Below are 12,979 nucleotides of genomic sequence, written 5' to 3'. Positions count from 1 at the left end.
TTAGCCGCCGGTAGCTCTGTTTACCTTTAGGTATCTATATAAGCAGCTTCTTGGCGTTAAGGCCCTCTCGCTGAGAAGCTGCATATATGCATGTAGCCGGGGCCAATCAGTTCCATGAAGAAAACAGCAATATTAACAATTTACTACAGCAGTGTATTGAACATCAGTACTGGTAAGTTTGCTATATTTCAATAATTTGGCACCACATTGCAGTTTGTATAATAAAACAAATATATTTAGAGCAAGCAATTTAAAGTTTAATTGAGCAGAGTTAATTAACGAGCTGTAACAAGATGCAAGATTTAGCCGATTTAAACTCGGATGTGTTGTAAGTATTTTGCAGAGAAGTAAATTAGTATCTCAGAGTTTGGGCTCAAGAAAGATATCTTCATTAATCACAGCAAAAACTTCATTTGCCCTGACAAGGATCACAGGGATCAGGACAACAGGAGACAGGGACAACACAAGGCTTGCATGGATCTGCCAAGAAAGAAATCTTTCATTAGTAATAAATTACTGCTTAGTGTAAAATATATTTTCACAAACAACAACAGGTGATGTTAATTTTTATCTAGCAGCCATGTTAAAATGTAGATAGCAAATAAAATTACCAAAATGCCTTAAAGCCATGATTTCTTTTTCTATGTGTAGATTCCGGGAGGGAGCATTTTCCTGGAACCAACATCAATGGGTTGTAGATAATTAGTGTTTTCACTTCTGGCAATTTCCAGTCTGCAGCAGCAGATATGTGTACTCAACTCTCATGTACATGTCTAGATTTCTCTTGTTCAACTTGTAGGCTGAATGAGAGAAAATCATTAGATTCCTCTATTCGCACAGTTTAATGTGGATGGAGGAGTCTGCACTACTGCATTGTAGTCAATAAGCCACAGCATCCCAGCTTCTTGAATACCTGAACAGTGACTACATCTGATAGAATGCAATCACTCTTCAGGCAACAATTTTTCACCTTTCAATTTTTCCTTCAATCCTCTTAAACTTTTCTATTGTCAAGCTTGAAGACGCCAACAGGGTCACCCACAGCTCAAATTTAATCTTATTCAGCAAGAAGTGACTGAAATTTGAGCGGTGTATGTCCAGCGTTAATCCTCGTTGGGCTTTTCATTCATGCCAGCAGCCAGTTTATAACACTGGAAATGGTCATTAAAATAAAAAGCATAGATGCAAATTAATTTATTAATGAAAAAAATATTTAATTTGTCCCAAACCATCTTATTCAGCAAGAAGTGACTGAAATTTGAGAGGTGTATGTCCAGCGTTAATCCTCGTTGGGCTTTTCATTCATGCCAGCAGCCAGTTTATAACACTGGAAATGGTCATTAAAATAAAAAGCATAGATGCAAATTAATTTATTAATGAAAAAAATATTTAATTTGTCCCAAACCTACTTGGATGTAGAGAGGAGAATGGTTCAATGTACAGAAATAGAAGATGGATAATTACACTTTGTGACCTTGAGGCATACTGTATTATGAACAGTTTAATGACCTCAATGTTTGGTCCTGAGTGGTTTATTAAAGACAAAGTTGTTTTCTATGATGAAAGCCACACAAGGGGAGACTGGTGTTCTACAGATCAGTCATAAAGCAGTGTACCTTATCTTTATTTTTCTGGCTTAATTGTAATCCTAATAGTGATACTCGAACTGTGGATTTGGTTAGGAAACCAGTTGTACAGCATATGCTGTAGACCAAGGGTCTTCAAACTATGGCCCTCCAGTTGTTCAAGAACTACAATTCCCATCATGCCTAGCCATGTTTTACAATGCCTCATGGGATGTGTAGTTCCACAACAGCTGGAGGGCCGTAGTTTGAGGAACCCTGCTGTAGACTAACTGGTTACAACAATGATAGTCAGTTGCTGATATAGAAGTTATTAGATGAGTCACATATTTATCCGATTCCTGACTTTTACATGTTGATTTTGATAGAATATATCAGACCTATGGTTCACAAAACACCCCTTTTGTTTTTAATTGTCTTTAAATCCCACTGTTTATCAATTCTGTAGCGTATTTCCTTTATCCACTTGCCTACTGGGCACTTCTACCCCCTTCCTGCCCAGGCCAATTTTCAGCTTTCAGCTCTGTCTCACTTTGAATGACAATTGCACGATACCCATATGAAATTTGTATCCTTTTTTTCACACAAATAGAGCTTTCTTTTGGTGGTGTTTGCTCACTTCTGGGTTTTATATTTTTTGCTAAATCAATGGAAAAAAACGAAAATTTTGAACAAAAAAATAGTTCATAGTTTGTTATAAAATTTTGCAAACAGGTAATTTTTCTCCTTCACTGATCTACACTGATGAGGCTGCACTAATGGGCACTGATAGGCTGCACTGATGGGCACTGATAGGTGGCACTGGTGGGCACTGATTAGGAGGCACTGATGAGGCTGCACTGATAGGCAGCACTGATGGGCACTGATAGGCGGCACTGATGGGCACTGATAGGCAGCACTGATATATGGCACTGATAGGCACTGGTAGGCATCACTGATAGGCAGCACTGATAGGTTACACTGATGGGCACTGATTAGCAGCACTGATGGGCACTGATAGGTGGCACTGATGGGTACTGATTGGCAGCATTGGTGGGCACTGATTGGCAGCACTGGTGGGCACTTGTGGGACTGCACTAATAATCAGAACACTGATCATCAGTGCCGATGTCCCTTTAACATAAGCTGGTTATCAGCTTTCTTCTCTCCTCATGCTGTCAGAGTGAGGGGAAAAAAAGTGGAAAAGCGGCTTGTGTTTACATCATGTGATCAGTTATCATTGGCTGACAGCTGATCACGTGGAAAAGGGCCACTGTGATTGGCCCTTTACCTCATTCTGTGATCAGCTGAGTCTGAAAGACAGGGCAGAGCGATCATGGGAGGAGTCCATTTACGCCCTCCCAGGAAAGGAAGCCCGCGCTGTAGCCATCTTTCAGCTATAGAGCGGGCAGAAAGTGGTTAAACAATATTTTGGCACATTATATTGTGTTTTGTAAGCCATATTTGCAATTCTAGTAACAGTGGTAGTATATTGGGTTTTTAAAAGGACTAGATTCTACCTTAAAGTAGAACTAAGGCAAAACTTTTTTTTTCATTTTGGATAGAGTAAGGGAGTATTATAACTCCTGTCAGGTTTTTTATGCCTTCTGTGTCTGAGAGACTATACCCAGGTCCATCTGTGAAAATCATTGTAAGGCACATTTTCAGCGCCTGTGCACTTGCGCATGATACAAACATTGAGGTCCAAAGCAGGATTTACCTTGCAGCAAACATTAAACGTTTGTCAGCTAAGGTCCAGCAGTGGAAACATTATGTTACCCCTTTAAAGTGCCAGAGCACTGGAACAAAAAAGGCAAGGTGGTAGAAGCTATTAATTGTGGCAGGGATTATTATTTCTTTTTTAGGGGGGCAAACTTGGGTTCCTTCTACAGGTAATTGAGTATAAAAGTCCCAGTTTGCCACAAATTGTTTGCAACAAAAAATTAAACCCTGAGTCCTCAGTCGCTGAGGACAACACTGTCCTCAACAATTACACTTCACCCACAGACAATTCCCAGGGTTGAGGAGTCGGGAAATGTTCCCCTTGAAGCCTGCCTCATATCCTTCTCTTCAGCTCCAGTACCCCAACCCTCCTTTCTTAAGTATTCCTCTTCTGCCTCCTACTGCCTTTGCCTCATAGCATGCATAAAGTATGGAATGAATACGAGAAGGATTGATGGCCTTTTGCTGCTGGCTTGTCCCATTGAAGTGCTGCTCTTGCCGAGCTCTGTGTTGCAGAGTCATGTGTTTCCTCATGCATGTGGTGCCTAACCTGATACTTTTACAACAGCTGATATTCTGTAGGCAAAGACAGCAAGCGGTGCTGCTGATAGCAGATACATTTAAAAAAAGTCCACACTGCAGAGCTCTGCGGACCACCTGCAGGAATAGCAGTGGCCTGTACATGTAGGGCAGTGCCACCAGATGGATTAGGACGGCTTGCAGAACCTCTGCCTCTCACTATAGGTTGATATATTTTACATTTTTAATAAAAGGGGATTGTCCAAATATAAGAGCAGCTATAAAAATAGAGAGGAATAAATATGTGGCACTGTGGTTCACACTATACTGCATAAGTATTTCATCTTATTTTAGAGACCTATTTTAAAGAATATATCATACAGTGATATAAAGGGCAATCACGCCTTTCTCTTTTTTACCTTGTTGGCGAACATAGAGGTTGCCACGTTGACCCTGAGGTTTACATGCTGAAAAACAAACAAACATACTTTAGTAAAGAACTCCAGGCAACTATTAACAGCAATGCTATCAATAAAATATTGCAACTGTGATAGAGTCCATTTTGTAAAGTCAAAGAAAAGTGCATCCCCCTGACCCTTAAATGCTCCCCTCATCAGGAGTTAGGTGCTGGTTTGGTGTCCATTACTCCTCCACACATATCTCAGTATAATCCAAAAGAAAAGCCACACTTTAATAATGTCTTCACAGGCAAAACATATAGAACTAATAACATATAGAAATAAACAGATGGATCGACAAGGAGGTACCGTCTGTGAGGATAATCCAATGGAAGGGGAGTGTAGCAATATCTGATCAGAAATAAAAATAATATGAACACTCAATCCACCCAGGGATAGGGGGTCCATTGCCTATAGCCCAAATTATTAAATCATGATAATAAGGCTAATAAAGCAAGTTCCTCTGAATCAAACCAAAGTATAAACAAAATTCCAGGGACGGGAAGAGAGCAGGCAAGAAGCCCAAAGGGCTGGAAAAGGATTCTTCAGGGAGGAAACCCCTCTAACATGTTTACACCTGATGGGCTTAACCATAGAGGGTACTGGGGGTGGGACCATGTGCTAAAAGTGATTGTAAATATTTTTTTTTAAATAACAAACATGTTATACTTACCTGCTCTGTGCAATAGTTTTGCTCAGTGCAGCCTCGATCGTCCTCTTCTGGGGTCCCCTGTGCATTGTTTCTTGCTCTTCCCCCTTCTGAGTGCCCCCATAACAAGTTGCTTGCTATGTGGGCACCCTTATGGGCTTGAACCCAAGCCAGAATGTGTGTGTCTGTTGACACACACAACACAACTCGGCCCCGCCCTGCACTCCCTTTTTACTGGATTTGATTGACAGCAGCAGGAGCCAATGGCTCTCACTGCTTCCTCCTTGTCCAGTGAGGAGAAAGAGAGCAGCTCTGGTTCTCTTGGGCACAGCGCAGAATCGAGGTAAGGCTCAGGTGGGTATTTAGTGAGGGCTGAGGCAGGAACTGATCACAGAAGGTTTTTTTTTACCTTAATGCAGAAAATGCATCAAGGTAAAAAAAAACTGTACAACCATCTTGTTAGCTGCTAAAAGTTTTACCTGTGAAGACATTGTCGGTGCATGTTGTTTCCCTTGATTTATGCCAAGCTATGTTGTAAAATTCACCTAAAGTGGACCTTGCACACACAAGACATCCCATTCCCACTTAAAAATAGCAGGAATGCTCAAAATAAATGTGAAGAAGATGTATCACTTTCAACTGGCTTCCTCATTGAAGAGGGTGATTCTCACAAGATTAGGAATCTTTATTTAATTCATTTCAGGCACTTACTGTATATAGCACCGTCAATTTACGCAGCACTTTACATATACATTATACATTCACATCAGTTCCTGCCCTCAAGGAGCTTACAGTCTAAGGTCCCTAACTCACATTCATGCATACACATACTAGGGCCAATTTAGACAGGAGCCAGATAATCTACCGGCATGTCTTCGGAGTGTGGGAGGAAACCAGAGTATCCTGAAGAAACCCACGCAGGCTCAAAGAGAACATGCAAACTCCAGACAGGTAGTGCCGTGGTTGGGATTTGAACCAGCGACCCATTTGCTGCTAGGCAAAAGTGACAAACACTACAACACTGTGCTGCCTTATCTTTATTGTTCATAAGCCTCATCTCAGTCAAATAAAAGAAGAAATCAGCACAAGGGACTATACTTGTAATATGATGTGTCCCTTGTACTGCTTGCTGCGGTTTCATTTGAAATCCTCTGTCCTCTGATTCCCCCCAACCACCCCTGCAGCCATAATCTTCTAGTGCTATGGAGGTTAATAAGAATCGAGAGATCTGTCATATGTACTCTTCAAGAGGGTTAATTATGCCCGCTCTTTCCTCCCATATCCTCCATTCATAGAGCCTGTACTGTAACTTCCACAAATGAAAAATAATCTGTGAATGGAGGAGGGGACCTTTCATTCATCTGCCCATGCTCCATTCATAAAGCGCTTTTCATTCATGGAAGCTAGGGGAGGGAAAGGGCAGGCATACACGCTTAACGGGTGCATACAATAGATCCCTTGGATTGTAATAACCCCTGTGGCAATGGAAGATTATGGCTGCAGGGGTAGGGGGTATCAGAGGATAGAGGATTTTAACTAAAGCAGGCCATACATGGTCGAATTTCGAACACATTTTCTTTTCAAAATCAGAAAGTTTGTTTTTTTTGTGATTCGATGATGCCACCATTGATTTTCTAAAATTCGGCCGACCAAGCCTTCAATTTCACCTCATGTTGCTAAAGAAAAGAATTTTCGTGGGCGGGAATCTTCTTTTCTCTACGTAAATTTTCTTTTCTTATTACATTTATCGCACGATTCTCACATCATTGATTAGAAAATCGTTAGTTTTTAAAAAAATTTCCAACATGTCCGATTCCTCAAATTTGATTGCTGCAAGAAAATCGGCCGTTGTTGCAGCCCACTAATGGTGCGAAATTCATACGAAAATTCTTTGATACCATTTTCCGAAAGAAAATTCTTTTGAAATTCGAACCGTATATGGCCGGCATAAGCCAGCCAGCAGTACTAGAGACACTTCACATTGATTGTAGGTACAGTCCCTTGTGCTTTTTTTTTGGACTGAACTTAGGCTTTATTGGATGTTCTTCTGAATGGTATTAATACAGCCATGACATGATTCTGTGTTATGTAACTAACCCTTTTATGTGTCGTAGAGACAGCAAAAGCAAGTGGTAAGCAAAGTCAGAATACTTAACCTCAATTTCACTTGCTTAAAGTGGATGTAAACCTGAAAAACATTTTTTTAATGAAGACTTCTACCTGGTACAGTAGAAGATGTCAAGTCCCCAGTCTTGCCACAAAGAGTTAATCCTGCTCTGAGCAATCCTCTTGTCTTTTTGTAGCAACATAAAAACGACACACAGATATGTTTGTGTCGCCACATTCCCCACTGCTGTGACTGACATCTGATTTCTTTATCTCATGAACGGCATGAGAGAGAGAGAGAGAGAGTGTTATGGTTCCAGCTTCACATCCCCCCTCCTTTCTTCTCCAGTTCTCCCATGATTGGCTGCTCCACACCTCAGCATGACTGGACATGCTGAAGTCATGTGGTGCCTTTCCTGAGTTTTGACTGGATATTACTCAAAACTCAGGAATAGGAGGGTGTAGAGGTGGGCGGGGAGTCTTGTGACATCACAACTCCACCCACCGAGCTCCAGCAAAGAGACCCACCCACCGATTCCAGAGTTTTGTGGGGCTCCTACTGCTGAAGGGGGTGACATTTGCAAGGTAGGGATACATGCAGGATGCTTGCATGTATATATACATTAATACTGTGCCATTAGTTTATACTGGGTGAGTGGTGGGTTTACATTCACTTTAAGGTAAACTTCAGTCAGAAATTGAAATTACGTTCTGCTTAACATATTTCATTCCACATCTCTACAGTCTAATTTATCTTTGACTAATATGTAGAGCATAGGTGTGCACACAGGGTGTGCCAGTATGGAAAAAAACCCAGTATGGAACAGATTCCCCCCTGTTTAAACATCTGTTATTTCACCACAGCCCCCTAATGGGGCTCCTAAAACATTTGAAAAAAAATAGTAAAAAAATTATTAAAAATAAAATAATAAAAATAAAAACTACTGACACCATCCACTGCCCTACTGACTCCCTCAGTATATATATATATATATATATATATATATATATATATATATATAGTCAGGTCCATAAATATTGGGACATCGACACAATTCTAATCTTTTTGGCTCTATACACCACCACAATGGATTTGAAATGAAACTAACAAGATGTGCTTTAACTGTAGACTTTCAGCTTTAATGTGAAGGTATTTACATCCAAATCAGGTGAACGGTGTAGGAATTACAACCGTTTGTATATGTGCCTTCCACTTTTTAAGGGACCAAAAGTATTGGGACAGATTAACAATCATCCATCAAACTTTCATTTTTTAATACTTGGCTGCAAATCCTTTACAGTCAACTAAAGCCTGAAGTCTGGAATGCATAGACATCCCCAGATGCTGGGTTTCATCCCTGGTGATGCTCTGCCAGGCCTCTACTGCAACTGTCTTCAGTTCCTGCTTGTTCTTGGGGCATTTTCCCTTCAGTTTTGTCTTCAGCAAGTTAAATGCATGCTCAGTCAGATTCAAGTCAGGTGATTGACTTGGCCATTGCATAACATTCCACTTCTTTCCCTTAAAAAACTCTTTGGTTGCTTTCACAGTATGCTTCAGGTCATTGTCCACCTGCACTGTAAAGCGTCGTCCAATGAATTCTGAAGCATTTTGCTGAATATGAGCAGATAATATTGCCCAAAACACTTCAGAATTCATCCTGCTGCTTTTGTCAGCAGTCACATCATCAATAAATACAAGAGAACCAGTTCCATTGGCAGCCATACATGCCCACGCCATGACACTACCACCACCATGCTTCACTGATGAGGTGATATGCTTTGGATCATGAGCGGTTCCTTTCCTTCTCCATACTCTTCTCTTCCCATCACTCTGGTACAAGTTGATCTTGGTTTCATCTGTCCATAGGGTGTTGTTCAAGAACTGTGAAAGCTTTTTGAGATGTTGTTTGGCAAACTCTAATCTGGCATTCCTGTTTTTGAGGCTCACCAATGGTTTACATCTTGTGGTGAACCCTCTGTATTCACTCTGGTGAAGTCTTCTCTTGATTGTTGACTTTGACACACATACACCTACCTCCTGGAGAGTGTTCTTGATCTGGCCAACTGTTGTGAGGGGGGTTTTCTTCACCAGGGAAAGAATTCTTCGGCCATCCACCACAGTTGTTTTCCGTGGTGTTCCGGGTCTTTTGGTGTTGCTGAGCTCACCAGTGCATTCTTTCTTTTTAAGGATGCTCCAAACAGTTGATTTGGCCACACCTAATGTTTTTGCTATCTCTCTGATGGGTTTGTTTTGTTTTTTCAGCCTAATGATGGCTTGCTTCACTGATAGTGACAGCTCTTTGGATCTCATATTGAGAGTTGACAGCAACAGATTCCAAATGCAAATAGCACATTTGAAATGAACTCTGGACCTTTTCTCTGCTCCTTGTAAATGGGATAATGAGGGAATAACACACACCTGGCCATGGAACAGCTGAGCAGCCAATTGTCCCATTACTTTTGGTCCCTTAAAAAGTGGGAGGCACATATACAAACTGTTGTGATTCCTACACCGTTCACCTGATTTGGATGTAAATACCCTCAAATTAAAGATTAAAATCTGCAGTTAAAGCACATTTTGTTTGTTTCATTTCAAATCCATGGTGGTGGTGTATAGAGCCAAAAAGATTAGAATTGTGTCGATGTCCCAATATTTATGGACCTGACTATATATATATATATATATATATATATATATATATATATATATATATATATATATATATATACACACACACACACACACACACACACACGCAAATGTGTTTGAGCTTTAACAATTGAATAAAAAAATAATATAAAATAAAATAAATAAATAAAAACTACTTACACCGTCCACTGCCCTACTGACTCCCTCATTTTATATATATATATATATATATATATATATATATATATATATATATATATACACACACACAAATGTGCTTGAGCTTTTGAGCTTTGGGGTGCACACCCTAATGCAATAGGCTTTGGGGTGTACCCCTATGATGTAGAGACTATTATATTGTAGAGTACAGTAAGTACTCAAAATATAGCAATTTGCCCTGGCTGGACATGTTTTACCCTAATGCATTCCCTGTATTTAGGTAAAAAATGTTCCTGTATCTGTATGGACCTCTCCTGAATACTTACCTGAGTTCTTTCGATCCAGCGATGTGCCCACCTGCAGTGGCTCTCTCCCCTCCCTTTGCTCACAGAGGTAGCAGTGGGAGTAATTGGCTTCTACTGCTGTCAATTAAATTCTGTGAGCAAAGAGTGGGGGGCGGGGCTGAGCCGCACTGTCTGTGTCCAAGGATGTAGACAGCATGGCTCAGGAGATACTTCCTATGGGGGCCCACCAAGAAGAGGAAGAGCAGAGAGTGCCAGTGGGGGACCTGAGAAGAGGGGGATTGGAACCACACTGTCCAAAACCATTGCGCAGAGCAGGTAAGTACAATATGTTTGTTATTTAAATAAAAAATCAAGCTTTACAGGCATTGTTGGTTTCCTGCTCCTCCCCTGCTGGGCTTAGTGGTTTCTCCTATTATCCCCTACATCACTGCAGGACATGATAGTGACCTAGGGGCTGGTGGTAGGAACCACAGAGTGCAGCGACAGACCACAAATCCACTCCAGAAAATATGAGTCTCTTTAATCTTTAAGCAGTGATTTATTTTAATTACAGTGCCATCACAGATTGCGGAGGTAAGTATTTACAATTTTCAGTGCAGGGGACTTATTTTGGCAGTTTGAATTTAGCAACAGAGTCGCGTTAATAGTAATTTCCAGCTAAAATTGATATAACTGATGCATAAGTGATAACTGATATAAGTACATATTCTGACTTAATAGCAAATTGCAAGAAAAACATTAATTTTACAATAAATGTAGTACAAGTGTTATAAAAGTTAAGTTGCATTTTTAAATCACTTACGGTCTTGGCATGGATCTTTGCAGACTGGGGTTATTTGGCAAGGATCTTGGCATTTGATCTTCTGGCTGGCACATTTTTTTGTTCCAGACATATCTGCTTTTAGATTTGTTTTTTCTTCTTAGAAGATATAGGAGTTTGAAGAGAATTTGTTGTTTGAATAGCTTTCAATGGGGCCTTTATATATACTGTATGTAAGAGGAAATAGAATGAGGACAAATTCTTCCCCTGGCTGGTCACAACAAATTAAGAAGGCGTTTTAACATACCATTCACATGTTAATTATTCATGAACTGGTGCTCCTTGCTGATAGGGAAATTACATATTACATATTTTTCTTATTATTATTGTGGCTCACTAATGAATTCTAATGCCGCGTACACATGAGCGGACTGCCCGGCAGAAAAGGTTCGGAACAATTCCATTGGACATTCCGATTGTGTGTGGGCTTCATCGGACCTTCAACGGATCTTTTCTGTTTGAAAATTCAGACGGACCTAGAAATAGAACATGTTTCAAATTTTTCTGACGCCTCGAGTCCAATCGAAAAATCTGTTCATCTGTATGCTAGTCCGATGGACAAAAAAGGACGCAAGGGCAGCTATTGGCTACTGGCTATGAACTTCCTCATTCTAGTCCGGTCGTACACCATCATGTTTGAAACGATCAGACTTTGGTGTGATTGTGTGTAGGCAAGTCCATTTCGTTGGAACTCTGTCGCAACTCCGTGGGAACTCCGTCGAAAAGTCCTTCGGAGTTCTGGCGGACGAGAAGTCCGCTTGTGTGTACGCGGCATAAGCCTCCAAATTTTGGTTAAGGGGCAAACAAGACATATAAGGATCATCACTTTAGCCGATGTAATGCTATAGGTATGTGATTGTAAACTGACTACAGACGGTCCCCTAGGTACAAACATCTGACTTACAAACGACTCCTACTTACAAACGGAGGGAGACAACAGGAAGTGAGAGGAAATCTACCCATAGGAAGGGAAATTCACTCCTGTAAGAGTTATTATACGAAAAAGGTGTCTCCACTGATGCTTTATCACCAAGGCTTGTTTTCACAACAACCCAAAATTTTCAAAATACAGTTGTCATTGGGACAGAAAGTGAGGGGAACTCTTCTGAACAATGGAACAGACAGCAAAACAAACGTTACAGGGGTGTTAACTCTTCCCTATGATATCCAAAAAGCTTAAAAATATTTTTTGGGATGGAGCTACACTTAAAAAATTTACCTGTTCCTATTTACAAACAGATTCAACTTAGGAAAAAACCTACAGACCCTATCTTGTTTGTAACCCGGGGACCTCTTGGATATGGACAAACTAGCCCACTAATTTCTTTTAAGGAACGTGCTTTTTACCTTTGAATGTCATTTTGCTCCAGTGGGGGGGAGTTGGCCATTCCTTACACAAATCCTGTATTACCACAGCCAAAACTTAAAAGATCTCTATCTCATATCAGATCTGCCATTAAGCATGTGTCTGAACCTGATCATTGGCCAGGCCATCATGGGTAGTACATAATCTTTAGTTAAGTATTCTTGTCATATTTCCTAATATTGAGCTCTATTCACAGAATGAACCCGCATGAGATATTTAGGTGTGAGGACACACTTTGCCTAAATATCACATACGATGCTGAAACTGTCAATTCACTAGACCGTTTTGCGGTATTTACCGCAAAACACTCGGTAAATACCACATGAAAAGGTGTTAAACTCAATTTGCAGACAGTAATAAATAATGAAATGCATGCAGTAATTATGTAATAGTCCAAGCATGCAGTATTTAAGGAATTGTCATAAAAAGTGTTTGGGGACCCGGGTCCTGCCACAGGGGACATGGATCAATGCAAAAAAAAGTTTTAAAAACGGCCGTTTTTTTCAGGAGCAGTGATTTTAATAATGCTTAAAGTCAAACAATAAAAGTGTAGTGGAGGGAGCCTCCCTCCATGCCAGCATGGGTGCGGAGCGGCGCGGAGAAGAAAATGAAGAAGAGAAGAAGAGAAGAAAAGAAGAAGAGAAGAGCGGGAGCCTCCCCCAT

At 40.6% G+C, this 12,979-nt stretch overlaps 1 long non-coding RNA gene across 1 annotated transcript; it reads right to left on the bottom strand.

The window, feature by feature from the left end:
- Window positions 1-213: 213 nt before the first annotated feature.
- Window positions 214-11,119, bottom strand: LOC141106194 (uncharacterized). The gene is made up of 3 exons (XR_012235689.1): window positions 10,933-11,119; window positions 4,223-4,270; window positions 214-480 (listed from the first exon to the last, which is right to left on the bottom strand). It is a non-coding gene; the product is annotated as an uncharacterized lncRNA (long non-coding RNA).
- Window positions 11,120-12,979: the final 1,860 nt, after the last annotated feature.

The sequence above is a fragment of the Aquarana catesbeiana genome, linkage group LG08 (assembly GCF_042186555.1).
Source record: "Aquarana catesbeiana isolate 2022-GZ linkage group LG08, ASM4218655v1, whole genome shotgun sequence".
Taxonomy (NCBI): Eukaryota; Metazoa; Chordata; class Amphibia; order Anura; family Ranidae; genus Aquarana; species Aquarana catesbeiana.
Note: the sequence above shows the minus strand (reverse complement) of the source record. Positions and strands in the feature narration are given on the sequence as shown.